The 26,969-nt window shown below is 41.4% G+C and overlaps 1 protein-coding gene and 1 long non-coding RNA gene across 5 annotated transcripts in view; one reads left to right on the plus strand and one right to left on the minus strand.

Annotated features, from left to right (window-relative positions):
• Positions 1-26,969, minus strand: part of NRP1 (neuropilin 1) — a 158,239-nt gene that overhangs the window by 105,458 nt on the left and 25,812 nt on the right. The window lies entirely within an intron of this gene.
• Positions 8,665-9,615, plus strand: LOC108592478 (uncharacterized). The gene is made up of 2 exons (XR_001912611.4): positions 8,665-8,752; positions 9,430-9,615. It is a non-coding gene; the product is annotated as an uncharacterized LOC108592478 (long non-coding RNA).

The following is a 26,969-nucleotide window of genomic DNA, read 5'->3' on the forward strand; positions in this document are numbered from 1 at the left end:
TTACTTTCATGGATTGTCTCAAGAAGAGTTTATATAGCAAGCCCAGCAAACAAGAAGTGATAAAGGAGGTATTTTATACATATTTACTTCCTTCTTATTGCTTTAAGTCATTATATCTTTACCTTTAAGGTTTTTTTCCTATAAAGAATATTCTTTGCCAGGCGCTGTGGCTTACACCTGTAATCCCAGTACCGTGGGATGTCAAGGGGGACAGACTGCTTGAGTTCAGGAATTCAAGACCAGCCAGAGCAATGTGGTGAAACCCCATCTTTACCAAAAATACAAAAATTAGCCAGGAGTGGTGGAGCTCACTTGAAATACCAGCTACTTGAGAGGCTGAGGCAGGAGGATCACTTGAACTTGGGAGGTTGAACTGAGATGGCACTACTGAACTCCAGCCTGGGTAACAAAGTGAGACTTTGTCTCAAAAAAAAAAAAAAGAAAGAAAGAAAAAAAGAATATCCTCCTCTCTCTGCTCCTCTCCCTGCAGGCTTCAAAAAAAAAAAATTTTTTTTTTTTTTTTTTTTTTGAGATAGAGTCTCACTTTGTTGCCCAGGCTGGAGTGCAGTGGCACAATCTCAGCTCACGGCAACCTCTGCCTCCTGTTCAAGTGATTCTCCTGCTCCAGGCTCCCAAGTAGCTGGGATTACAGGCATGCATCACCATACCCAGTGAATTTTTATATTTTTAGTAGAGACAGGGTTTCACCATGTTGGCTAGGCTGGTCTCAAACTCTTAGCCTCAAACAATCTGCCTATCTTGGTCTCCCAAAGTGCTGGGATTACAAGTGTGAGCCACCATGCCTGGCCTCCAAGGTAATCTTTTTTTTAAGAGAACTGACTCTTTTTTTTTTTTATCACAGTCACGCAGAGAGAAGGTTGAGGTCATAAGAAATGGATTCTGTTCTCTGTTTCCAAGCTCAGGAGCCACTCCTGCACCTCTGAATCAAAAGACGTCTCCTCCCTTAGGAAGAGTCGCCATCTTTGATATCTCACAATGTATCACAGGGACAATGAGGAAAGGAGGTGACACCTGCCTGACATCTGGCAGTGAGGTCAGCCAAAACTGGATGACTGTGACCTCAGTCAGTCTGTCCTCACACTGCCACTGACTTGCACCCTGGACAGGTCACTGACTGACTTCTCTGAGTCTCAGTGGCTCATCTGTAAAATGGACACAATGATGATTAACCTGAAGAATCCCAGGGAGAAATAAATAAAATCATGTATGTCACAATGCTTGTAGGGGTTCAGCTGTCCCTTTCCAAGCGAGGTTGGGATATGCAGAGAAGGAAAGGAACAAATACATTTAAAACCAAATGGAGAAGAGCTTTGTTTTCCACAGTGTATACTACTGGGTCAAAACAGGCTGTAGTTTAGGTAGTCCTGGAAATGTAGCTATTGTTGTCTCCCAGGGGACTCTACCACTTAAAAGATAACTAACTGTCAGAATATGACCATAGCCTGATATTCTGAAAAATACTATTTGGAATGACAGTCAGTCTTGCCCTAATATTGCTACCAAAGTTTAATCAATGAAAGCCATTTTTAGTAATGGAGTTAAATAAAGTGATTTATATATACCATAGTATGTTTTTTTTTTTTAAATCATGAAATCCACTAAGTGTTTCCATCGATGTACCCAACCGATTTAATGAAGTGCAGCTGGATTAGTGCTATTAGCGTGCGGTGCTGAATTTGCTCAAAAAGCCCCCTTAATTGGTGTGGTGGAGGCACTCGGGTGCATTTCCAGTTCTGGAAAGGCAGTGTGTCTGGCTTACTGTACCACAAAATCTTGATCCTCAAAATTTCTTTATAATTCTTTGGAAACAAGAAATGAAGCAATAATTCTGTTTTATGTTTATAGGACCTCATGTGCTAATTTAAAGAGATTTTTTAAATCCTCCTGATTAATTAGTAATTATTCAGTAGGGATCTAGGTAGTTTGCTAATCAAAGCTATAGGAATTAAAGTTGGGAAATTCTTATTTTTTAAAGTTTTTCCATTTTTCCCCCAGTAACTACCATAGACCATTTTCAGCATCAAGTAGGGGAGATTCTTTATTCTGGAGTAGGGAAGTCCTTTACACTGAAACGACCAGTCACCTTTCCTGAAAAGTAGAAAGCAAAAAATGTTCAAGAAAAATGGGTCAACTGACATGAGTGAGATGCTTCTTCCTTTTTGTGACACAAGCAGTAAAAGAAAGGCTGGGCTGAACTTTACATGAGCCAGTGGGCACTGACCTAAGTCAAAATTGTGCTACTTTGTTCAATAAACCCTTCTCTGGTTTCCTTAAAGTACAAACCACTAAGCTAACAACAACCAAGAAATATGCATCTTTTAGAGATGTACCCAATGTATTTATGATGCTAGAATGAAATGTACATGAAAAAAACAGATCATGTATTAGAGAGTTTCCTTTTCTTTAATCTCCATTGTTTATTGAAAGCAGCATACTGTTTGCTATAAATCACCTTTAGAGTCGATACATTAATGCTTAGAGTATATGTCCTCTTTCATTTTTTCATTATTTGAAATTCTATTAAGTCAGAAGGCAGGTGTATCAGCTCTACACTACTGAACTTCCATTAGCCTTACTATCTTACCAAATATTCTCTATATGCCCCAATTTGTAATGCAGTGAATAATTTATATAATGAGAAATAATCTACAGATGTACAGTAATACTTCAGATGTCAACCAGAGCTTTTCTCTATCTGACAACATGTGAAAATAAAAGATTCAGAGAATCATTGTTTATTGGCTAGCCAGTAGTTTACACGATGTTTTTTCTTTTCACTGACCTTCCTTACAGACTAATAAATTGGTGCATGGCAAACCTTAAATACCTCTATATTAGGAACAAGCTCATGGAGAGAAGAAAGGATTGTAATGACTTAGGTAACCTCATGATTTATATGGATCTTAAGGAGTAATTGTGTTTAGAAGAAAGGAAGGCAATGGCCATAAACGTTACCGGTAGCCCCTCTCAGCTAAGTTTAACCATATGCCCATACAAAGGTACAGCTTGCTGAAATGGGCCCTGTCGCTTGACATGAATTAAACTCAACAAGGGGAACATATAACACCCATCCTACCATCTAAAGTGCTTCTCAATCCCAAGGTAACTTTCTGGCAAGCCTAACAGGAAAAAAATGGAACAGGGTCAACTTCACTAAAATAAAACGTGGCATAAAGCAAGCATGCCCAAATGCACTCTTTCCTAGAGAAAGGTATAAAAAGTTCCCCCGATAATACTTAAGGCTCAGCTGTGACAACAAGACAGGTAGGCAAAGAGAGAGAATGTTGTTCTTTACCTTCTTTGACTGATTATTATTCCAGAAAAAAGGGGATTTTTTTTTTACTATATAAACAGAATATATAAAATAATTTAGCTTTTCACTATATTTAAGCAGCTTAATGTCTTTGAATACCTTTAATGTAGACAGCTGCAGCTGACTGTGCTTTACGTATACAAATTTATTAAGAGGATTGATAGTGTAGATAAAGTCACAGGAAGAGATAGGAACAAGCCCAATTTTCAGCATTTTAGTTCTTGAATTATTTGGTGGCATCTGAGTGCTTATTTAAAAATGTACAGTAAAACAGGCCTTTTGGGAATCCTTCCAGTTGAAACTTATTAAAAAATTATAAGTCCCTGAAATTGTCATATTTAAAAAAACCCATATTTCAGATAGTTCATTAATTCTTATTTTTTTCCTTTATGGCAAATTGCCTAGGTCATATTATTGTTTTCATCACTTTCTAATCTATGGTGTTTACTCCCTTTTTCTTACCTTACAAAATACTTTAAGAGAATTTTTTTTTGAAATTTAGGAAATGCAGCAAATAATGTTCTTTTCATGAATACTCACAATTTATAACAGTAAATTAAAGGCTCTGAGAAGCATCAGTTATGAAATTCTAAATTAACTTGGTTTAATCCAACATAGGCTAATCTCACTGATGACATGAACCTTTTATGACATAATACCTATGGAATCGGTGTCGTCGTGAAGTGCTTGCTATGTGCTATTTTGAAAAGTCGCTTACTTTGCACAAGCACAGATCAGAAGCAATAAAAAATTCAGGAAGAGAATCAACTCTGTAGATGAAAACATACATCTGAGAAGACAGAGATAAGTTTGGCAGTCTAGTTCTTTCTCCTGTTCTGCCTTCAATGGTAAGGATTTAATTCGACTCAGTGCTTTGAAAGACTGTTTTAGCAACTGTTTCTGGCTAACAAGTACAATGCTGATACCTAAGACTGTGCCTATACTTGGTAAAAATCGCTCAACCACGGCTGACAAATGCACTTAGCTTGTTTTCCTCTAGTTTGTCTCTCTCAGAGCAGCCATCAAGAATGTCTTCGTTTTACCACCTTAACTCTAAGATGACCACCATGAATAGGACTAAGCAATATTTTACAGTGGGGAGATATAAGAGACCAAGTTTGCATTTTATAGATGGGAAAACTGGAGCCCAGAACACTTAATGGAGTCGAACAATATTCCAGATCTGGTTATAACAGAAGAATCAGAACTTAACCACTGTATTCTGATGAAAGACAAATCATGATATCTCATTTTTTAGGCAATGATGAGCGGTTTTTTGTGATCATTAGAATTCACTTCTAATTTGAGATTCCTACCATGGGATTTCTCAGCCTTGCTCAAAAGCCTACAGGAAGGGGGCTGGGTGAAGTGCTGTAATCCCAGCACTTTTGGAGCTGAGGCGGGTGGATCATCTGAGGTCAGGAGTTTGAAACCAGACTGGCCAACACGGCAAAACCCCATCTCTACTAAAAATACAAAATTAGCCAGGCATGGTGGTACATGCCTGAAATCCCAGCTGCTTGGGAGGCTGAGGCAGGAGAATCGCTTGAACCCGGGAGGCAGAGGTTGCAGTGAGCCAAGATCGAGCCACCGCACTCCAGCTGGGTGAAAGAGTGAGGCTCCATGTCAAAAAGAAAAAACAAAGCGTATAGGAAGGGACAGTTCTGAGTCCAACAGGAAGCTCATCCCATCTTTGGCCCCTGGGCGATTATTCCAGGTCTTCCTTACTTTGTCTTCAGTCTGTTCCCTCAACAATCGTTTCTGCAGTATTTAATGCCCCTCCCACCCACTGATCCAAGACTGCGTTTAATTCCTCTTCCACACGACAGCCCTGTGGTTATCTGCCCCACGATTTCACTTCCCTATGATGAGTTTCTAATTTTATGGTATTATGAGAAGGCAAAAAATTCAAAGGACTCATTTATTAGACTGACACCTGAGAAACAGGCCCAAACACAGATAAGCAAAGAAACGGCTTCTCTAATTGCATGAAGTTTGGTGAGAGGTTATTATTTTAGCAAGACAGGAATGGCAAGCACTTCGAAAAGTGTGTATGTATTTCACAGGCTCTGCAATATGTGTGGGAAGCCTGTGTCACGAAGGGAAGGATGGATGGCTAGACTTCCACTCTGTATTCTTATCCCTTGAATGCCTTCCTTTTCCCTCCATTCCTACATCCTCCAGCCTCTGTCCTTCTCACAAATCTGGGACCACGCAATCTAGAGGTAGAGTCTTGTGATGAGAATGAAGATATTCCCATCATTCATTGGAGCAAGGATCTAGGAAGTGGAGAGAGGTGCAGGGCAGAAGGAAGGGCGGATCCAGGTCTCCCATAGATGGCCCCAAGCACGGGAGAGCCAAAGAAATACCTGAGTGACCATTCAACACAAGCATTTCCACATCTATTTTGAGGGTTGGTGTTCTGATGCCACAGAATGAACTTATTCTTCTGACTTTTCCTTTACAAACTGGGCATGCCAGCCAAGAACTCCAAATTCTGGACAGAGAACACGCCTATTTTTATAACTGTTTAATTGCTATGCTGAATTTTCTCTTCCCCCCTCCTCATGCAATTAGGCAGTTTCATGCCAAATCTTATAGTCCATTTAACATTTTTGCATGTGTGTAATATAGTAAGATTATTGCTGCACTGTAAAAATGTCATTGATTCAAGGGACTTTTCTTAATGACTTAGATTGTAATAATCCTCCTTCCCAGACATAGGCGAAATATCCATTTTCCCTAATTAAACACACACATAACCTTCATAAATTTTGTAACCTTAAAATAGGCATTTGTAAATTTCAAAGTCAAATGGCCTTTATATCCATTACTTACTAAGGAATTCCTCCTTAATTATTCACCAATGAATATACACTCAAAAACACAGGCTAACAGCTCAAATACTACTGAAGCAGAAGTAACATTGAATTTGGCAGTCATTAAAAATAATAACTTTAACTTGATGTTTTTCTAAGTTTTCTCCTTTAAATCCAATGTCTTCAAAAAGACTTTCTCGTTAATGTGTGACAGGCATGTTAAACACAGGCTGTGCAAATATTTGAACAGTAATAATATTGATTTCTTCCATGGCAATTTTCCATACACATGGTAGAAGACTACTAGCAAAAGCTCTGATTTCTACTCTCATGATGCTTTGCAATTACACAGGAAAGTATTCTTAGCACGTACAACATATATAATTTTTGGAGAAAAACGTAGTAATATCTTATATTTTCATAGCCCATTTTTCTGAAAAGCTGAAAGAGCTTTTATGCTTGTCATTATTTTAGAGGCTTGGAAAGAAAGAATGAATAGGTAGTGTCCTGTTACACATGAGAGGACACGTGCAGCTATGTCCCCATCACTTTTGGGAAAGCTAGTCAACTTGTCAGGACCATGGGTTTCATGGGCAATTCTTTAGTGTGACTAGTGAGTCTGCTGAATTAACTCCTGCAGTCTTCACCCAGAGTCTCATAGAGGTGTCTGGAGTGGAAGAAATGGCATAGACAGAGGTGATGCCTCATCCTTGGGTCTGGACCTTGCTGCCTGTGACTATATATCAATCGATAGCATGGGTGCTATGGAGAAGGTAAGTGAAATAGACACTGTGTCTGCTGAAGATCATTTGAGGACATTTCCATAGCAGCTTGGCTGTCACAGTCTCTCCAGCACGCTTAGCCCATTCACAGTTTCAGAGCTGTCTCAAGACAGAGTGTGAGCCCCAGCTTTTCTGGGTTGCCAACAACACAGTGCCTTTCCTTCTTACTGTAACCAAGACTTGGTAAAGAATGGTATCTAAATCTGGTTAAAGTAAACTTTGGTGACGGTCTTAAAAAATAAAATATATATCCTAGTAGATATATGTCAGGGTAAAATGAAAATTAGAACAGGTGATCTGGAGGTCAAATGTAGATCCAGGTATTGGCCACAGAATTTTCATTTTGAAGCTCAAACAGAAAAAGGCATGCCCTGACTAGTCCTGTGGGTGGGTTTCTGCCCCAAGTCCCTACCCAGTTACTGTTGATGGGATAGTGTTAGTTCTTTTTTCATTTCTTAGAGATGGGCTCTCGCTATGCTGCCCTGGCTGGAGGGCAGTGGCTATTCTCAGGCACAATCCTACTACTAATCAGCATGGGAGTTTTGACCCACTTTATTTCCAATGTGGGCCAGTTCAACCCTCCGTAGGCAAGCTGTTGGTCCCCTGCTCCCAGGAGGTCACTATTATCCATGCTGAACTTAGTGTGGCCATCTCATCAGCACAGTGCACCACAGCCCAGAACTCCTAGGCTCAAGCGATCCTCCCACCTCAGCCTCCTGAGTAGCTGGGACAACAGGTGCACCACCTCTCCTGGCATGTTAGTTCTTTTGAAGAACAAAGGCAAGAGCCTAGTGTCTCTCATCTAAAGATAACTGTAGAGAATTTTTCTGGCATCCCTTTCCTGGAAGTTTCTTTCTTCTTATTGCTGCTGATTCAAATCCCACTCTTTCAAAGCCCACCCAAGGTTCATTTATTCCGTGAAGCTTTTCTTATACGCAGTCACCTCTAAATGTTCCTCTACTTGAATGTATAAAACCCTTAGTTAGGGAGTACGAGCCAAGTCATCAAATTTGCCAAATGTTGCACTACAACTATTTTTACGGGGTCTTGTGAGCCTTTTTTACTTCCCTGATACAATTTATACTTTTAGGTAAGAAATATCTTCCTACTTACCTTAAATTTTTCTGAGAATCAAAAACAGTAGTTTCCCTGGGATTAAGTTCATACTTGCAGAGAAAATGAACTTACAAGAGAATCTAGAACAACCACTGCGTAGCCAGGTAGTCAAACTATTTTATATTCATACTTTTAACAACATTTAAACAGAATCTTCTAAATCATTTAAGAACTAGCTCTGAAAGAGGACACTGTATACTTTCAGATTTTTTTTTTTCTGTAAAACACTTCTGGGAGAACTCAAAGCATGGTGGGGTATACTGCTTTTGTTCCAATTACATTAAACCTTATTAAAATCGCCATAATGACAACAACATCTCTTCAGAAGGGTGTGCCAAATACTTAGGGGGCTTAGTCTCACCAAGACGTTCTGGGATTTGGTTACCTAATGCCTATTAGTGATAATAAGTATTACGTCTATAAATCCCTGGGTGCTTGTATCAATCCTATCTGTTTTAGTTTCCACAGGTGGAGTGATAGCTCTAATGAGGTCCACGTCGTCACGATTCCTGTTTAGAGAAATAAAATGTTTAGATCTCAACTTTCCTGCCATTCCCTGGTGGTGTTATATATAAGGGTGACATTTACGCATTTCAAATTGTTCCTTGAAGAATAGCGATTCATTATCTTTTAAAGAAATTTGCTCCACATCATGTTTCAATCCAACTGACATTAGCGTATGTTAGAGACACAGACGAATGGTAAGTTTTGCCTAATGAAGCTGTTAATTATTCTCCTGGTTATATTCACTCCTTACTTTACCACTCTCCTCTGCTTCCTTCAATTAGGCGCCAAGCATCAAAAGGTTTGGGACGTTATCGTTATCACTAATCTGAGTGCAGGACACACCATTCATTCTCTTTTCTTTAGTGCCTGAAAATAAAAATTCGCCACCTTTTGTATGGAAGGTCAGCATCTGTGGAGGCCAACATTTTAGACCGACTGCCTGTTCCCTCATTTGAATTTCAAATTCTTATCTATAAATGCTTTTCTCCCCCTACTTTAAATCCAGGGGCTAAGGAGCACTGGGCGCCCTGCTTTAATAATTTTGGTCTCTTGTATAGCTTAGATATGTAAATTACAGGTTTTGTTCTTTTATTTCTCCCTTTTAGTATCTAACTTCCATTGAAATGGAATATAAGTCCAGCAGCCACTTTGCAACATGAGGATGTATAGAATGCCTATATAGGATACGTCTATGTGTGCATATATTTGTGTATGCTTGAGCATAAATATAAAAGATTACAATCCTGTCTACAGAAGATTAATTTACAAAATAAAAGTTTCCAAATCTGTGCTAGTTTATGCAAAATGCTGTCATTTGGAGCTCATTTTTGTGTGCCTTGTTACTAAGAGGTTTTTTTTTTTTCATTCATAGGGGCCACCAAGGCACGAGGGGATGACTGACCCTGGTTAATCCAAACCACAGGATGGACAAAGTATGAATTTCAGTCGTCAGATGATTAACTCTGGTCCTTGGGTCACAACCTTGCCTGTCAGTAACTCACTCCTAAACTTCTTCAGGAAAATAAAGAAACTTGAACATGCCACTTTTAAAGTCAAACTCAGTGCCATTATGATAGACCCTGTATTCTTGCAAAGTTTCTTGGAGGAATCTGATTTCCAGCTGTTGTTCAATTAGTTTCATATCAGTCAATCCTTGTTTAAAAACATGTCATAAGGCTCTGTGGCTTGTGCACGCTTCAGTTACCTCCGATTATTACATCAAGATTCACAAACGAGATACCAGAGTCACTTCTATTTATTGGGAAATGCTATTGAAACAAACTGAAATTCAAGTTCAGAAGAGATTGCAATAACCCGTCAAAACATCCAAGGAGAGAGGAAGTTGGGCCTCAAGGTGCATGGGGCCATTGTTAAATGCAAGACAGCATCTCACCTAATAATTTAAACATGGTCTCGTGGCCTGACATTTTTAATGCTTCCTTGATCTCATTCTTCTATCCCTACATGTTCTTTGCCACTGTAGGGGGCAGTGCATAGTGGGTTATGGATTAAATACCAAGCCTTATTCTGCCAATAGCACTTTTAGGATGGGAAAAATCACTGGGTACTTTTATAAATAGTCACGCTGTAGGTGTCCACAGAAAGCCACCTTTATTCAGGGCTTTTAAAAGCTGCCTGCTTTTTAGACACAAACCAATCCATAAAACTACCAAGTTGAAATTGTCAGCTATTATCTGGGCAGTAAGTCTCAGGCCCCTCGGCAGGCTGATTTGAAGTTTTTTGTCAGCGCAAATTAGGATCCTGGGTTTAACGAATACAATCTGGGTCTAAAAATTAATTTAACTTGCCCAATCCCCATGATACACAGCCCGGGGTTCGCATTTGCTTTGTGACTCACTGCATTTGAATTAAACTAGAGGGCTAAGAATGTTATGCCGGAAGCAGCTCTGATTCTGAAGAACAGAAACAAACACATATTTCTCCCATCATCTGCTGCTTCAGGGCAAGAAAAAGAAAGCCACTGTAACTTGGAGACAAGACTTTTCCAGACAACTCTGAACAGCAGCAACCACAGCACAATACTAAACAGAAGTGTGTTGTGGAATCCTGGACTTCAGTGAGAAATTAGTAGGAGCAAATACACAATTTTTCATAGATATGGTGTTGGCATGAATTCTTGACGTAAACTCAAAGGAACTGCAAACTTGTCTGTAAATGAACATTTAAAACACAGATTGTGAAGTGGTTTTTTGGGAGCAGAGAATCAGTTAAATGAAGGAAAATTTAGAAGCGTCATAGACCTGGAAATAAACTAGAAAATTGTCTGTTTCAATATCCTTATTTTCAAATATGGAAGCTGAGGCCCTAAGAGATTGGGTTACCCAAGATTACAGAGTTAGGTTTTTTTGTTTGTTTTATTTTTTGTTTTGTTTCTCTGAGGCAGGGCCCCAATCTGTCACCCAGGCTGGAGTGCAGTGATGCAATATAGGCTCACTGTAGCCTCGACATCCTGGGGTCAGGTGATCCTCCCACCTCAGCCTCCCAAGTGGCTGAGACTATAGGTGCATGCCACCATACCTGGCTAATTTTCTGTAGAGATGGGTTTTTGCTATGTTGTCCAGACTGGTTTCGAACTCTTGGGCTCAAGTAATCCACCCGCCTCAGCCTCCCAAAGTGCTGGGATTACAGGCATGAGCCACTGTGCCCAGCCCACAGAGTTAGTTGTGACATCAAAAAACCCAGGTCTTCTGACTCCCATCTTGTACTTTTCCACAAACTTCTCAAACAGGATTTCCCACTAGGGGAGGGATAGCATTAGGAGAAATACCTAATGTAGATGACGGGTGATGGATGCAGCCAACCACCACGGCACGTGTACACCTATGTAACAAACCTGCATGTTCTGCACATGTCCCCAAAACTTAAAGTATAAAAAAAAAGAATGCAAATCCTCTCTGGCAATTTATTTTTTTCCCACTTGTTCTAGGAGAGCAAAATTCTACAATGTCAAACTCCTGATTGTAGGCTTTCTTATCTTTCTAGCATATTTTCAACAGTAAAGAAAGTAATTTTTAAAATCTTCACTCAAAAAATATATATGCATTTTCAAGGGTTCTGATGGTCTTGGTTCATGTTTAATTCCAAGTATAGGTAGAGAGGTAAGTAAGTTTTCTATGTATAGACCACATGTTGACCTTGACACTGAAGCCCAGCAGGCGAAAGAGGGCATCTGAGCATTTTGGTGGCAATCCTAACATAGGGCTTGAAAGGTCCTTAAGAGTTTATTTGTCCAACTTAATCCAGTTCCAGCAGATGAGTATATTTGTGTCTGTCCTGGTTTTTATAAAAACCATCAATGACCATGGCTGATGCACGTAATTCCAGCCCTTTGGGAGGCCGAGGCGGGCAGATCACATGAAGTCAGGAGTTCGAGACCAGCCTGGCCAATGTGGCGAAACCCCGTCTCTACTAAAAATACAAAAATTAGCCAGGAGTGGTGGTGCATACCTGTAATCCCAGCTACTCTGGGGCTGAGTCTGGAGAATCACTTGAACCTGGGAGGCGGAGGTTGCAGTGAGCCGAGACTGCGCCATTGCATTCTAGCCTAGGCAACAGGGTGAGACTTGGACTCAAAAACAAAAACCCGCCAACGAAAATAATTTCACAGCTTCCCTATGAACTCATTTCTGTAGTCCATACCCCCTACCTTCAAGAAAATTTTAGAAGACAGAGTTCCAATTTGTCTTGTTTCAGTTTGAGTTCATGAACACTAAAATAATAAAATCTATTTTTATCTGGAATACTTAAATTCCTTATTTTTTTGATGAGGTAAGAAACGTTTATAAAACACTAACTTGAACACAATGGTCCAGACAGGAGCTTTTTTCCCAGGCTTTTCCTTCCCTGGAATATTTTTGGCCCAGCAAACTTTAACTCGAACTCCTTTAGTATGTACCTTGGCAGCCAGTGCAAAGGAAAACAGAAACAGGGCGCTTCCTTAGAATTTGACAACTTGATTGAACAGTTGCATCTTTACAATGGGGATGGAGACACTCTTTTCATGAATTCAGTCACATACAATTAATTTCTTTGTGCTAGAAACAAGGAAAACTGTCATGGACCAGAATTACAGAGGGGAATTTGGAGATCATCTTCTCTGACCCCTAAATGTTACCAATAAGGTAACAGAGCCCCCCGTAAGTTATGCGGGCTGCTAACGGCCACACGACCAACTGTCCAAGGCAAAGTCAGTACTGGACTCTGGACTCCCTGTTTTTTCTATTAAAACACACTCACTCAGCATTCAGCAAAGAGGGGAGAGAAAAACAGAAAACATGTTCATTATTTTGAAGAAGGATGCTTGCCATCTGCTAAAAGCGCACATGCACACACGTGCTCAAAACCCAATAAAATCATTTAAAACATAGCTGATTTGCATAATAAAGATGTGGCATTATTACCAGACTATGGACTTTATCAATTTTTGAATATCCATGTGAATGAGTGAGTTTCACTCATCCATACTCAATGTGAATTCTTTTGTCTGTCACAGTCATAGTGTGGATGATGTGCTTTCTGCAGAATTAACCTCAGGACAACCCAGAGAGGTCGCTAATACCAACTAAAATATACTCTTCATTTTACATTTCCATTGGATAATGCTGGTGTCCGCAGACTCAGTAGACTCTGTGGGCTTTGTAGCCTTGAGTTAAAATCAGTACGATTCCTTCCAAATAAGATGTTGATCGCTTAGTAATTTTTATGTGCATGTGCAGTTTTATGTCATGGTGGGGGTCCTACATATCTCAAATGCTTCCGTGAGTGTGGGATTTGGGGGTGACTTCTTAGAATGTGAGAATGTAGCCAGAGTGTAACCTGGCATTTAGTGTCCTGCAAATGTGCATCACTAACTGTTGTTCTTCATGGAATCGGTGTCTTTGCAGAGTAACTCTTCAACAAAATCTATGTCCTAATACCCTTGCTGAGAGAGCCAAGGGGGGGCCAGAAGAGTCAATATCTGAAAGTTAATGAGGAAGATAAGAAGGAAAATGCCATTTTTGTGAAATCCTGAAGAGTCACCAGGCGTTACGGAACCTGGGAGAGAACTTCACCTCTCTGGGCCTTCGTTTACTCATCAGCAGCCTAAGGGGATTGATTACCCTAGAAGATCTCCAAGGCTCTTTCCATCAACAACAAACACATCATGATTCAAAAACAGTCATTTGTGCCCAGGTTTCATCATAGCCCAGGGTCTCCGACTTGTCCTGATACCACCTATAGACTGCGTCAACTTTGGGCAATGGGTCTCAAGCCAGGCATTTTTCAAGTGCCCCACAGTTATCAAATAATTTAAAAATCTTAGATTTTCATGTTCATGATTATCTTCTAAAAATGGCAATGTGAGACCATTGTGGAGCACCTAGATAGGTACCATATAAGGAATACTGCTGTGTCTTTTGGTAGCTACATGTGTGTCTGTATTGATGATTGAATGACTGCCAAGTGGGGTGATAGGAAAGCATGAATCCCTATATAGCCAAGGTTTACCACTTGTTCAAAAGTAAACCAGTGGCGGAGAGGTGAGCCATCACTTGGGAAGACATGGCTCTGAACTCGAAAGACCCCGCCTCCTGGCCTTCAGCAGCATGTCCAAGTCTTTGGGAAACTGATAAGCAACAGTTCATTCGTGGTCAGTGTAGATATAAATAGGCAGTGAAGAACTTTCCTTTAAAAGATTTTCTTCCCAGGCCAGGTGCAGTGGCTCACGCTTATAATCTCAGCACTTTGGGAGGCTGAGGCAGGAGGATTGCTTGAGCACAGGAGTTCCAGACCAACCTGGACAAAATAGTCAGAGCCTGTCTCTACAAAAAAATTTTTTTAAGTTAGTCAGGCATGGTGGTGCACACCTGTAGTCTCAGCTACTTGGGAGGCTGAGGTGGGAGGATCACTTGAGCCCAGGAGGTTGAGGCTGCAGTGAGCCATGATTACTCCACTGCACTCAGTGTAGGCAACAAAGTGAGGCACTGTCTCAAAAAAAAAAGATTTTCCTCCCTATATTACATTTTGGGGGTGTACCATTAAATCATTTGGCCTGTTAGTAGCCAAAACAAATTAAATGATTAAAAGTAAATAAATAAAAATAAACAGTAAAGGTAATAATGATAGCTAAAAGGGCTCCCTATTATGCTAAAACTCAAGGAAATTAAGTTAACAACAAGCAAAGCATAAAGTGAAAGTACATTCTACTATTTTATCGCCTGGTAACAGGAATTTTGCTTCTACAAAACGCCATCAGTCATCACCCCAGATTAATGTTGCCATCTGAGTGTTTGGATTTTGTTGTTATGTTGGAATTAGTGCAGAAAGTTGCTCGGACTCATTTGTTTTATGGGAATCCAAAGGGTAAAAAGAGGTGTGAGTGAATTTTTTGTATGCAGGTAATAAGTAAGATTAGAATAAAAGTGATCTTCAACACCCAAGGTCCTTGGAGATATTTCTTTCCCTTTAAAAGAAGGTCATAGATTCCTTAAGCTGGAGAAATCCTGTGTTTTCTTTCAGCTCCATTCTCAGGCCTTTCAGCGAGGACAGGAACCCACAGCCAGACAGGAAGGCCTGTTTGAAGCCAGGTTGCCTCCCTAGAAGTTTGTTCTGGAGCGTTCTTGTCTGCTTTTCTTTTAGTTACTTTAAGTGGTTTTAGGAAAAAGAACTCTTCATCTTAATCCTGCTCCTTACCCCCAAGCCAGCCCGGAGCCATCTGGAATCCTCCAAAGTGACTTATTCTTTGAAGAGAAGAAGGACAAGATGTTTTTGGACCTTTGCAGGAGGTCTGGGTACAGACAGGGTGCTGGTGAGGGTTGATCCCGAGCAGTAATTGCTCAGCTGGAGGTATGAGGGGTCCCTTCTGACCTCGAAGCTTCAGAGGGGATGGGAAAAGGTAACTTGGCAGCTTTGTGCTCGGAGGCTTCACCCCTAGGTTGGTTTAGGCAATAGACAGTGAGTCCCTGGGAAGGCAGTGGGCCGGCAGAGCCCAGGCATCAAGGCTAACATTTCAGCCTTAATGATCCAATTTAGGCTGGGAGTGGCGGCTCATGCCTGAAATCCCAGCACTTTCAGAGGCTGAGGCGGGCGGATCACCTGAGCCCAGGAGTTCGAGACCAGCCTGGCCAACATGGCGAAACCCTGTCTCTACTAAATACACAACAATTAGATGGGGATGCTGGTATGCACCTGTAGTCCCAGCTACTCGGGAGACAGAGGCAGGAGAATCACTTGAACCCGGGAGGCAGAGATTGCAGTGAGCCGAGATGGTGCCACTACACACCCACCTGGGTGTCAGAGCGAGACTCTGCCTCACCAAAAAAAAAAAAAAAAAAAAAGAGAGAGGATAAAAAAGAAAAAAAAATCCAACTTAAACAAAGAAAACTGTTTCATTCAGCTAAATACCCTAAAACTTGATTATAAATCATAGATTGGAAGCCAACACAAACTTGCTTTGTAATGCAAAGCAAACACTAAATATGGCTCTCTCTACCTGATGCCATATAAATTGTGGTAAATATAGTTAAGGCTGTGGGTTGGGCTTGTGTGCTTTCCTGCAGGAAGCAGCATACTTCTGAGGGATAAATATTGCATTTGGAACCTACGAGTTGGTAGTTTTCTCCAAGGATGTTCTTAGAAGCCATTTGCAATGAATTTGTCAGTTTCTTTGGATTTGGATCGAATATAAGGATTCTGGAACATTACTGGGATCTCTGAAAATTTTATTTCCTACCTTATATCTTATGTGGTTAAAGTACATGGCTGGGAACGATGGCTCACGCCTCTAGTCCCAGTGCTTTGGGAGGCTGAGATGGGTGGATCACTTGAGGTCAGGAGTTCAAGACCAGCTTGGCCAACATGGTGAAACCCTGTCTCTACTAAAAATGTATAAATTAGCCGAGTATGGTGGCACTGGGCTGTAGTCTCAGCTACTCAGGAGGCTGAGGCAGGAGAATCACTTCAACCTGGGAGGTAGAGGTTGCAGTGAGCTGAGATGGTGCCACTGCACTCCAGCCTGGGAGACAGAGCGAGATTCTATCTCAAAAAAAAAAAAAAAAAAGTACTGTAATCCCAGCACTTTGGGAGGCCGAGGCGGGTGGATCACGAGGTCAAGAGATCGAGACCATTCTGGTCAACAAGGTGAAACCCCGTCTCTACTAAAAATACAAAAAATTAGCTGGGCACGGTGGCGCGTGCCTGTAATCCCAGCTACTCAGGAAGCTGAGGCAGGAGAATTGCCTGAACCCAGGAGGCGGAGGTTGCGGTGAGCCGAGATCTCGCCATTGCACTCCAGCCTGGGTAACAAGAGCGAAACTCCGTCTCAAAAAAAAAAAAAAAAAAAGTATATCTTGTTCCCAGAAACCTACTTTTCCTTCAAACACTTTGAGGCTTAAAGGCAGGATTTACTATCCTCTGAGGAAGGAACAGAGGCTGTACCACGTTGGTGAGTTTCTGGGATCCTACAGTCAGATGGGGAAGGGCCTCCTGCCCTAGGAAATCAGATTCTAGGATGCTATTCTAAGGGAAAAAAATCCCCTGGAATTATATTATCCTCTGAAAACTAGTGCCACATTTTCCTGTTGATACTATACTCATCACCTTCAGTTCACAGTCAAGATTCAGTTATCGTGTTCATCTTGCTCATTTTGGCAGGCACTAAATACCCATGCTTATATGCAGCCAAGCAGGTTTTTGAGAGCTTCGGATCCTCTGGAAATATTTTTTCAGTTGTTGAAAGGGAACGTGCGAGAAAACATATATTTTCGGCACTGGTCCCAGGAACAGCATGTGAAAGTGACATTAAATTTATTTCTACACTGGGTGACCAGGGACTCCCTCCTGGGTAATCAAAGATGCAGGCAGACCTCCGTCGTCTCTGCTTCACTGGGGTTATGGCCAGGGCTGACAGAGTCTCTTCTCATGGATCTGAAGAATGGGCTGTATGCACAGACAGCTCCCACCCTCCTGTGCAGGCGCTGGGCTATTCTTCACGGACACTCTTTACCCTGAAAAATGCCTCATGAATTTTCAGCCTGGAAGACGGTGGGCCTATTTAATGTCTTAACCATATAGAGTGCCTGAATTCCCAAAATCTCCAACTGCTTTTCACTTACCACCCTGGAAAGAACGACAGTAGCATCCACTATGAAGACAGAAACTCTGTAAACCTCCTTGCTGGCTGGGGAGCAGGAGGTCTCACAGTTCTGTATCTGGCCAGGCAGCATCCTTGGCTGCATGTTGGTTTTGGCATCAGAGGCAGCTGCCTCCAAGCCCTTGTTCTGCCATTTCAAATTCTGTATTCTTAGGCAGATCTTTTCGTCTTTTTATACTTAGTTTCCCCTTTTGTAAGATGAGGAAGATAATATCTTGCAGTGCACTCGTGGCGATTAAAGATTACATTTATACACATATCACCAGGCACATTGTAGACACCACACGAATTCTAGCCATCGTATTCTAGGCCTAGGCTGGAATGCTGTCAGAATGTAAGTTTCACATTCTTCCCACCAATCAGAATACTCTCACCGCCACCACTACTGCTGTTACTATGCATTGAGCACTTACTTGTGCCAGGAACCTTACTGGGTACTTTTGCTACATAACTTGTTTTGTTTTATACTTTAAGGACCCCACAAGGTAGGCACTATTTTTAGCCCCACTTTGTAACTGAGATAAATGAGGCAATATGAGGTTGCATTGCTCAAGGTCACAGAGTAAGTGTCTAACCCTAGCTCTGTCTGACCCAAAGTTACTGCTCTGAAAATGATGCCATACCTTTTCTAGAAAATGAGCCGACCATGCACCCCAGCCCCGAAAGCTGTCCCCCGCAACCCGCCCCAATCATCAGAACTGCCTGTCTTCTTTGTATTCATAGCTCTCTCAAGCAGGAGTCCATCAGCACTGCAGGTTGAACACAACGAAGCAGCCTTTGGGTCGGACGCCAGCTGCTGAAACAAGCGTTTCAATCTGTTGTACTCCCCAGAATGGCCTCTGATCTCTGCCTGAGAACCATCCCAGGATTTCAGATCAAGATGTCTGAGGCAGGGCCACTTCTAGGTAATTTTTGAAAAAAATTGTTACGGGTGGCAGGGTGTGGTGGCTCACATCTATAATCCCAGCACTTTGAGAGGCTGAGGTGGGAGGATTGCTTGAGGCCGGGAGGTCAAGACCAGCCTGGGCGACATGGTGAGACCCCCGTCTCTATCAAAAAATAAAAATAAGAATTAGTTGGTTGTAGTGGTACACACCTGTGGTCCCAGCTACTGAAGAGTCTGAAGCAGGAGGATCCCTTGAGCCCAGGAGTTTGAGGCTGCAGTGAGCTGTGATTGCATCACTGCTCTCTAGCCTGAGTGACAGAGAGAGACCCTGTCTCTAAAAAAATAAACTAATTGCTACAGGCAATTGATCCTGAGGACCATGCTTGCTAATCCTCACTGCGCTGATAGAAGCTGTGGACCTTAGGGGAACCCCTGGCTGCCCGATTTTCTCTATCTGAACTCTGGGTTATTGATTGCTCTCTACTTCTCTAAAGAGAAGGCTGTAAAAAAGGAGAAAATTATCTATGTGACTTGGAAAGCCACTTGAAAGAGTTCACGCTCTGAACTGCCTGCTAACTCCCATTTCCTACCAAATCAAGATGAAAAACTTTGCTTGACTTTCACAACGTCTAGCGTCTTCACAGTCCCCTGTCTTCGTGTACAACCTCATCCTTCTCTTTTCTCTGCTGTCACGGGGACACCCTATGTATGTTTAGGCCTAGAGTTTCCATCTAACCTTGGCTTCGAAGTGTTTCCAACGACCAAATAATGTCCCTCATTTATATTAGCTTTCGAGGGGCCAAGAAAGCTCCTTGCCTCTATTTTCACTGGCCTTCTAACAGCGATAAAGTTTCTATGCACTTCAAGAGTGTCCACCTGGAAGGGGAAACGTGGTGAAGAAAGCAAATGTCCACCAACAAAGGGCATCGATGTCATCAAGAACTCAGGTACAAATCTGTCACTGCCCCAGGTGGGAGCTCTAAGGCTCCACTTTGGACAGCAACCAGGCCAGGAGAGGATTTCCAGAGTTTGAGTTCCTGCCCTGCCTGGACAGAAATCAAGTAGGATTATCCGCCAGAAGGTTGCTGCAGTGGCTCCTGAGTGTGTGCACAGCTCAACCCCCAACGCCAGTGGGAAAGGAAAATAAATCTTGGGGCCCCAGATCACTAAGCTACAGGGAAAAGTGAAGCTGGGAACGGCTTAGGGCAAACCTGCCTCCTATTCTATTCAAAGTCGCCCCTCTGCTCACTGAGATAAATGCGTATCTGATTGCCTCCTTTGGAGAGGCTATTAAGAAATTCAAAAGAATGCAACCATTTGTCTTGTATCTACCTTTGACCTGGAAGCCTCCTCCCCACTTCCAGTTGTCCTGCCTTTGCTTCGAGTCGTCCTGCCTTTCCAGACCGAATCAATGTTCATCTTACATATGTTGATTGATGTCTCATGTCTCCCTAAAAATGCATAAAATCAAGCTGTGCTCTGACCACCTCGGGCACATGTCATCAGGACCTCCTGAGGCTGTGTCATGGGTGTGCGTCCTCAATCTTGGCAAAATAAACTTTCTAAATTAACTGAGACCTGTGTCAGATTTTTGGGGGTTCACACTGGCTACACCCCTTTCTATGGAGTTGCTGCCCCCTTCTCTCCTCCATGGGAGCTGAAAAAAGCCAAATCAGGGGGACGTTGCCACACAAAACAACACAAATGTTGTATTATTCTAACAGGAGAGAGACTCCGAGCTGTCCTCATTAGGGTCATGCTTGCAGTTTGGAGGAGGCAGAGTTTGGTGCATGTGGAGAACTGAATTTAGAGGGCTTGACGGCCTGTTCGCTTGGCTCCTCTGTCCCGAGATTACATTCAGGATTTTCCCTCCAGCCTGAAGTTAGCGGGGTAGGTGGAACAAGAGTGACCTTTGGAGTGGAATTTTCATAAAATTAATAAACTGGATGACAGGGTATAAAAGTTACAAACCTCTTTAGAATGCCATATGTGAGCAACTTGTAAACAGTCCATAAATATCACCTGCAAGGTGGAAGTCAAGGAGGCTGATGCAGAGCCCTGTACGAACACGTTTTCTGCAGCACTGAACCATCTGGTAACGACAACTTACTCTCTAGTTGGCATAGGACTACGATGATAAAACATGTTACTTCTAACTTCTGTCTGGAAACAGATGATCACGGTTCACCCTGTCGCGTGAATATGGGGCCAATGCACATGGCTCCCAGCCACTCATATGCGGCGAAGTGGTGTCCGGAGAGGAATTAAGAAATTAAACAGGTGTTGCCGGGCGCGGTGGCTCACACCTGTAATCCCAGCACTTTGGGAGGCCGAGGCAGGTGGATCACGAGGTCAAGAGATAGAGACCATCCTGGTCTACATGGTGAAACCCCATCTCTACTAAAAATACAAAAAATTAGCTGGGCGTGGGGGCGCACGCCTGTAATCCCAGCTACTCGGGAGGCTGAGGCAGGAGAATTGCCTGAACCCAGGAGGCGGAGGTTGCGGTGAGCCGAGATCGCGCCATTGCACTCCAGCCTGGGTAACAGCAGAGAAACTCCGTCTCAAAAAAAAAAAAGAAAAAGAAAGAAATCAAACAGGTGTTATGCGGACATCCTTATTCCACAAGTGGGATTTCAGCAGCAACCAATGTCCCCCAGAAAAGTTTGTGAAGTCAGAAAAGTTGTTCCTTTCATAATCATGCCTACGTTTTGAGCAATTTGTTTTTAAAAGTTTGCAAACATCTCTGTCATTCTTGGGAAATAAGTGCAGAAAAACATATGGAGAGCAACTTTACCCTTTATAAACGTTGCTTGTTTTCAATATCCTAACAATTAGTTCTAGAATAATTAATTCTACAAAGGATACTGAGGTCTTTCCTAGGTTCTATTTCACATAGAGGATTTATAAAAAGAAAGAAAAAGAGAGTAAAAGACAGAGAGAAAGAAGTTTTGATTTTCCTCCATATACACTACTTAGTACAGAGACTTTGCACAGAAAAAAAAATATTTCCAGTTTCTCCAAACTGGAGAATAACGTAACAACGGAAACACGGTTGAAGGAGATGGCTAATGGCTTTATTACAACAAACACACATACAAACTAGACACATTTTCATGCCATTATCCCCTTCCCACCCAACACCAACCTTCTAATTGTACTTTTAATCAAGAGTTCCTTCTTACGTTGTTACTTCCTGCCTTTCTGGGTTCCTATGATGTGCCGTTTCCATCCTGGTCTCATCCTGTTTGGCCCCTTCGCGTAAAAGCTAAGGAGGCCAGCCTACCAGGGTTTTCAAAGCCCAGAAGTCTGTAAACAGGAAAGATTTCCTCTGAGGTTGTGGGCCCCTCCTTGATCCAAAGATGGCTATTAGATAAGAAGTTCCCCCAAATTGCCAGCCACTCTCATTTTCCAGATCAGATCCTCTCTTGGAGGGCACGTTACTAGGTATCTATGGCAGAGGTGACAGGCAACTTGCCAGGACTCCATGAAGTTGCAGCTGCTCTGCTGTTAATGGGGAGGTAGGGCTTGGAGAAACACAAAGATTCCTCTGAGCAATGGCCTAGGCAAGGGTCCCCTCCTGGTTAACAGCCAGGGAGGGTGAGCAGATCAAACATCAGTTCAGAGTATGAAAGAGGACGGGACTGCATGGAGAGCTCTGGCTACTGGCTACCTTGAGGGTCTCGTGGGTCGGAAATAAGAATAATGACTTCCATCAAAAAAGATTAGTTTTTTCCCCACGGTTGGTAAGTGGCTTGTTTTTGAGAAATGGGAGGATAGTAACTTCCTCATTGGAGGCATCATTCCATGGACAAGGACTGCTTAGGTCTGTTTTCGGGGTCAACATTATAGTCACAGCTCATATTTTCAAAGTTGGGTACATCTTTGTCCAAGGCAGCTAATCTTTCCCCTGTGATTTCATTACGAGCTAACCAATTCAGACGAAAGGCTGTCCCTCAAGAGTCGTAGAATTTTGCGTTTCTTTCTAGTTATAATCACACCTGTCTCTGAACCTCACCATGGAAGAGTGAAGTGAGAGGGAGAGAACAAAGCTTTTCCTCTATCTTCTTTCTAAATTGGGCAGGTAGATCAAAGTCTACCAAAGCAAACAAACAAACAAACATTTTCAAAAGACCTTCTTTCCTGAATGTGTCTTATCTTGGAACTCATCCTTCTTTGTTAATTACCTGACAAGAAGAAAGAGTGCTTTGAATTCTTATCATAGATTTCTCTCCACCCCTCAAAGGGTGCTTAATAAATTGTCTTCTTCCATTCACTATGTCATTATTTGGATAAACTTCATCTTCTGAAATAGATTATAAACTTTCAATCCCAGGGGATTATAGCAGAGTTCTTTGTCCTTTCCTTCCACACTTTTTAGGTTTAAGTGTCAGTAACGGTTTTGTGTTTAAACTCTACCTTATTCACAACTAATTGACAACGATCTGGGCCTTATTTCATTGTAATAAATAAGCAAAATGATGAAGCCAGAACTTGCAGATGGCTGTTTTGTCTGCTTCAGTGTCTTGAAGTCAGAGGTTGGTGGTTAATGATAAGAAAGTAAATGTTAAATGTGCTTTTGCACATTTGGCAAACAAACGGAGAACCAACTTAGAAAACATTTTATTTACATTTTAGTTATAGCATTCACCATTTTAAGATGTAAAATATCTGTTTGCAAGTCCTGCCTCCCCACTTGACTGTGACCCCTTCAAGGACAATAAACAAGGCTTTATGCTTCCTTCTATACCCATGTAGTACCCACTGTGACAGTGGCAGATGATATACACTGATAGACACTACAGTGTTTTTCTCTGATTAACATCAAATAATATTGTCTTGACAATGAGAAATAAGAAATGTAGATTCTGACTTTTATTCCCAAGCCTTGAGAATCTGTTTTTCCTTCAAGCTATAAATTGGGGATTCAACCAAATCACATGAAGCAGCAAGTATTTCCTGTGTGGCACTTAGCTGTTCTGGGAAATAACTCAGTGTCATTTGGTTAACACACACACCCAGGCCAAATAGTTGAAAATAACGGAAACACATCTTGGTAATTAGGTTAGCAGTTGACCCAAGACATGTTCTCATTAAAATTCTTTCTTTCTCTGGTCTCCATTCTGCCTTCTTTCACTGATTGACTTTTCTTTCTTTGAATGAAATTATCTCCTCCAGATGGACCATTTCATCACAGCAAAAAATTGAGAAAGCTAAAAAGACAATGGGGAGGAAAACGAATAGTACCAAAAAGAAACCTTGGGGAATTTTGCTTTCTGTGAGTTCTCTGTTAGTCAACCGTGCCCTGCTTCTTCAAGACCCTTCTTATAGACTCTTCTTTCAAGGGTTTTCAAAACAGGAAAGCCTATTTATTTATTTATTACCAATTATGATCTCACTGGTCTTCCCACTCTTTAGCACCAGGGCACCAGAACTCCAGTGTATGATGGTGGACCCTAGCAGCCATTCCAATGACGTTATTCAACTCAAACAGAGCTTTGCAATGAGCTGTGTCTTTCCTTATGTGCTTGCTCTGGGAAGTGAAATGAGAATGACCCCATCTAAACCGAAGGCCACATGGTTGGCATTCAACAATCGACTTCTCCTCATTTATTTGTGGATGCAATTAAGCCTAGGTCTGAGGCTTTACAGAAATGCATGGCACTCCTCGCAGATGGCATCTGGCCACCGCTTGAAAGCTTCTGGTGGAAGGGGAGCTCGCTGCTTTTCGAGGCAGTCTGTCACCCGAGTAGAAACAGCGAAGAAAACCATATGCCTTGAGTCTAAGCAATGACATTCCAAAAGCAGAAGCATCCATACAACCAGATTGACTTAAAGTAATGTAAACAGTCCAATCGATTCTTCAAAATTGAAGAGTGACTTGCTGTAGAGCAATGTGCACCCTGATGGTGTGTTCTGCCAGGCTACGCATGAGCACTGTATGGTAGTACAATAAACTACACAGCACATGGGGAGGAGAATGTCAATCAACCATTTAGTGCGACGTCATTGGTAACTCAGTTCTGAAGATCTGCTATCATATATTTAGGTGAATAACTATTCTGATGTGCTGGACTGCACTTTACAAACATGTATAATCTACTAAAACGATTTTAAAAAAATGTGCACCTTTTGAGGTAAAATAGCTCAAGATAGAATCTGGACATCCTAGGAAAATAAGAATTGGTACATGTTGGAAGCCTTTTCATGGTATGTTAGGGCTATAATTTCTACCCGCTGGTCCCTGTTCTGCCCTTAAGGATGACACAGCATAAGTTATAAACCCCCTGAAGGTCTAGCTGCAAAAGGGGTGCAAATACCAAATTGTAATTATGCATTACCTGGAAAAGCAACAAGTAAGGAAAGCAATATGGCTGAAGAGGAAGCGTGGTCGATGAGGGGATTGTTGTCTCAGGAATCCTGGGAACTAAGTTCTCACCATGGATCCACTCACTGGACAAGTCACGTCCAGCCTAAACTCCACTTTCTCTCCCCATCAAATAGATCAGATTCTCTGTTAGCTGCCAAACTGTACATGTGTAAAATTCTATAGGTTTTAAAAAAACATGTACTGTGACTAAAAGTCTACGATCATGGGAACACAATTTTGGGATTTCTTAGTAAAAAATATTTCTAGCCGAAATCTTCACTCCAGCTGTCATACATGTAGGGTATGTGCGTGTTTGCAGGGAAGTGATTGTTTATATTCATTTGCAATGGTTAAATCCATTTTCCCTCACAACTCTTTGTGACTTGCTTGTGCTAGCCCCCAAACACACTTCTGTTCATGGCAGAGAGCTGTCTACATCCAGCTCACATTTCTCTAGCTTAAATGAGAGGCAGAACAATGAGTGTGAAACCACTGCTGGCCTCAGATGTAGTATTTACAAAGGCAGCTGCTTTCGCATGCTGTGGGTCATAAGGGTGTGTGTGCGTGTGTGTGTGTGTGTTCCTGCATCTATGAGGGATCTGATAATCACTGAAAGCAGCTTCCTTCAGCCTCTATTTTGACATAAAGATTCTGAATTCAAATCACCTTCAAAAGCATCAAGAGGTTAAGGCAGGCTGGACAACCACTAAATAATATGTGAAAATATATCTTATCTTTGTGGTCAGTTTACAATTTTCCTTGACAGATAACTGCTAATTATGACATAGTGTTATTATTTCCGAAATTATGCTTGGTTAATTTCCTTTGTGCTTTACACTTTTGTTAAAGGTAGTCAATGATGTCTTTTAGCTGCTCAATAAAGGGTCACCTAAGGAAAAGCAATTGTACGCCTAACATCTGGGAAAAATATTCCCAGCTGGGTAAGTTGCATGAGAACAAAGTTATTTCTCAGATGACTTTTTTTCCTTCCAGCTTCCAGCTTTGTTTTCCTAGGAATTGTGTAGAAATGCTGGCATTAATAAGTGATAGAGGCTTTGATTGAATCAATATTGGGTGAAATTAGTTTGTAAACATAGTTGTGATTACTTTTGTGGGAGTTGGACTGAATTTCTCAAGAAAGTATACAAAGAAAAGACTCAGGGCAGAGCTACAGCTGCCTGACAGAGGCAAACAGAAGCCTAACTTTATAGACTTTTCCATACTCTGCATATGTTGAAACGACAGGCTGATTCATAGCTTCCTTGCTTAGTTTCCAAATCGCTTTGCAGCAAAAGCAGATTTACTCCTTTCCCAAGACTATAACTAGGATTCATGATCCCACAGGCTCAAATCTTCATAAAGGGAATTTTGCAAAGCATGCCTCCCAATTCTTGACATCACAATTCAAATATTTTCACAAAACAACAGGACTTTCAAGTAATTCAGAGGTCAGCCAACTATGGCCTGTAGACCAAACCTGTCTGACCTCTTGTTTTTTTGTAAATAAAGCTTTATTGGAACACAATTATGCTCATTGATTTGCCTGTTGTCTATGGCTATTTTCATAATATGATGGAGGAGTTGGACAGTTGAGATTGAGGCTGTCTTGCATGCAAAGTCGAAAATACTTCCTATCTGGTCTTTTTCAGAAAGTGTGCCAATTCCTGATTTAAAATATCAATTTGTGCCATAAAAAAGGAATCAATTTCTTTGAAAATATAGATGCAGTTTAAAGTAAACCTCAACTCAGGTTTATTTTAAAACTAACCTAAAACAAAAGTTATGTATCTCTCTCTATATATGTGTGTATAATATATATTTAAGAGCCAAATATAATGCTTTACATGTAATTTCAAGAGAAAACAGGATAAAAGCTACCTATAGACAATAATCTATAGAGTAATAATGATAATTACTCCAATTATCTTCTGAAGCAAATTGAAGTATATATCAAGAGTCTTAATGCTGTTTTTATTCTTTGGTTCAACAACCACACTTCTAGAA

This window comes from Callithrix jacchus, chromosome 7, assembly GCF_049354715.1.
Source record: "Callithrix jacchus isolate 240 chromosome 7, calJac240_pri, whole genome shotgun sequence".
In the NCBI taxonomy this organism is placed as follows: domain Eukaryota; kingdom Metazoa; phylum Chordata; class Mammalia; order Primates; family Cebidae; genus Callithrix; species Callithrix jacchus.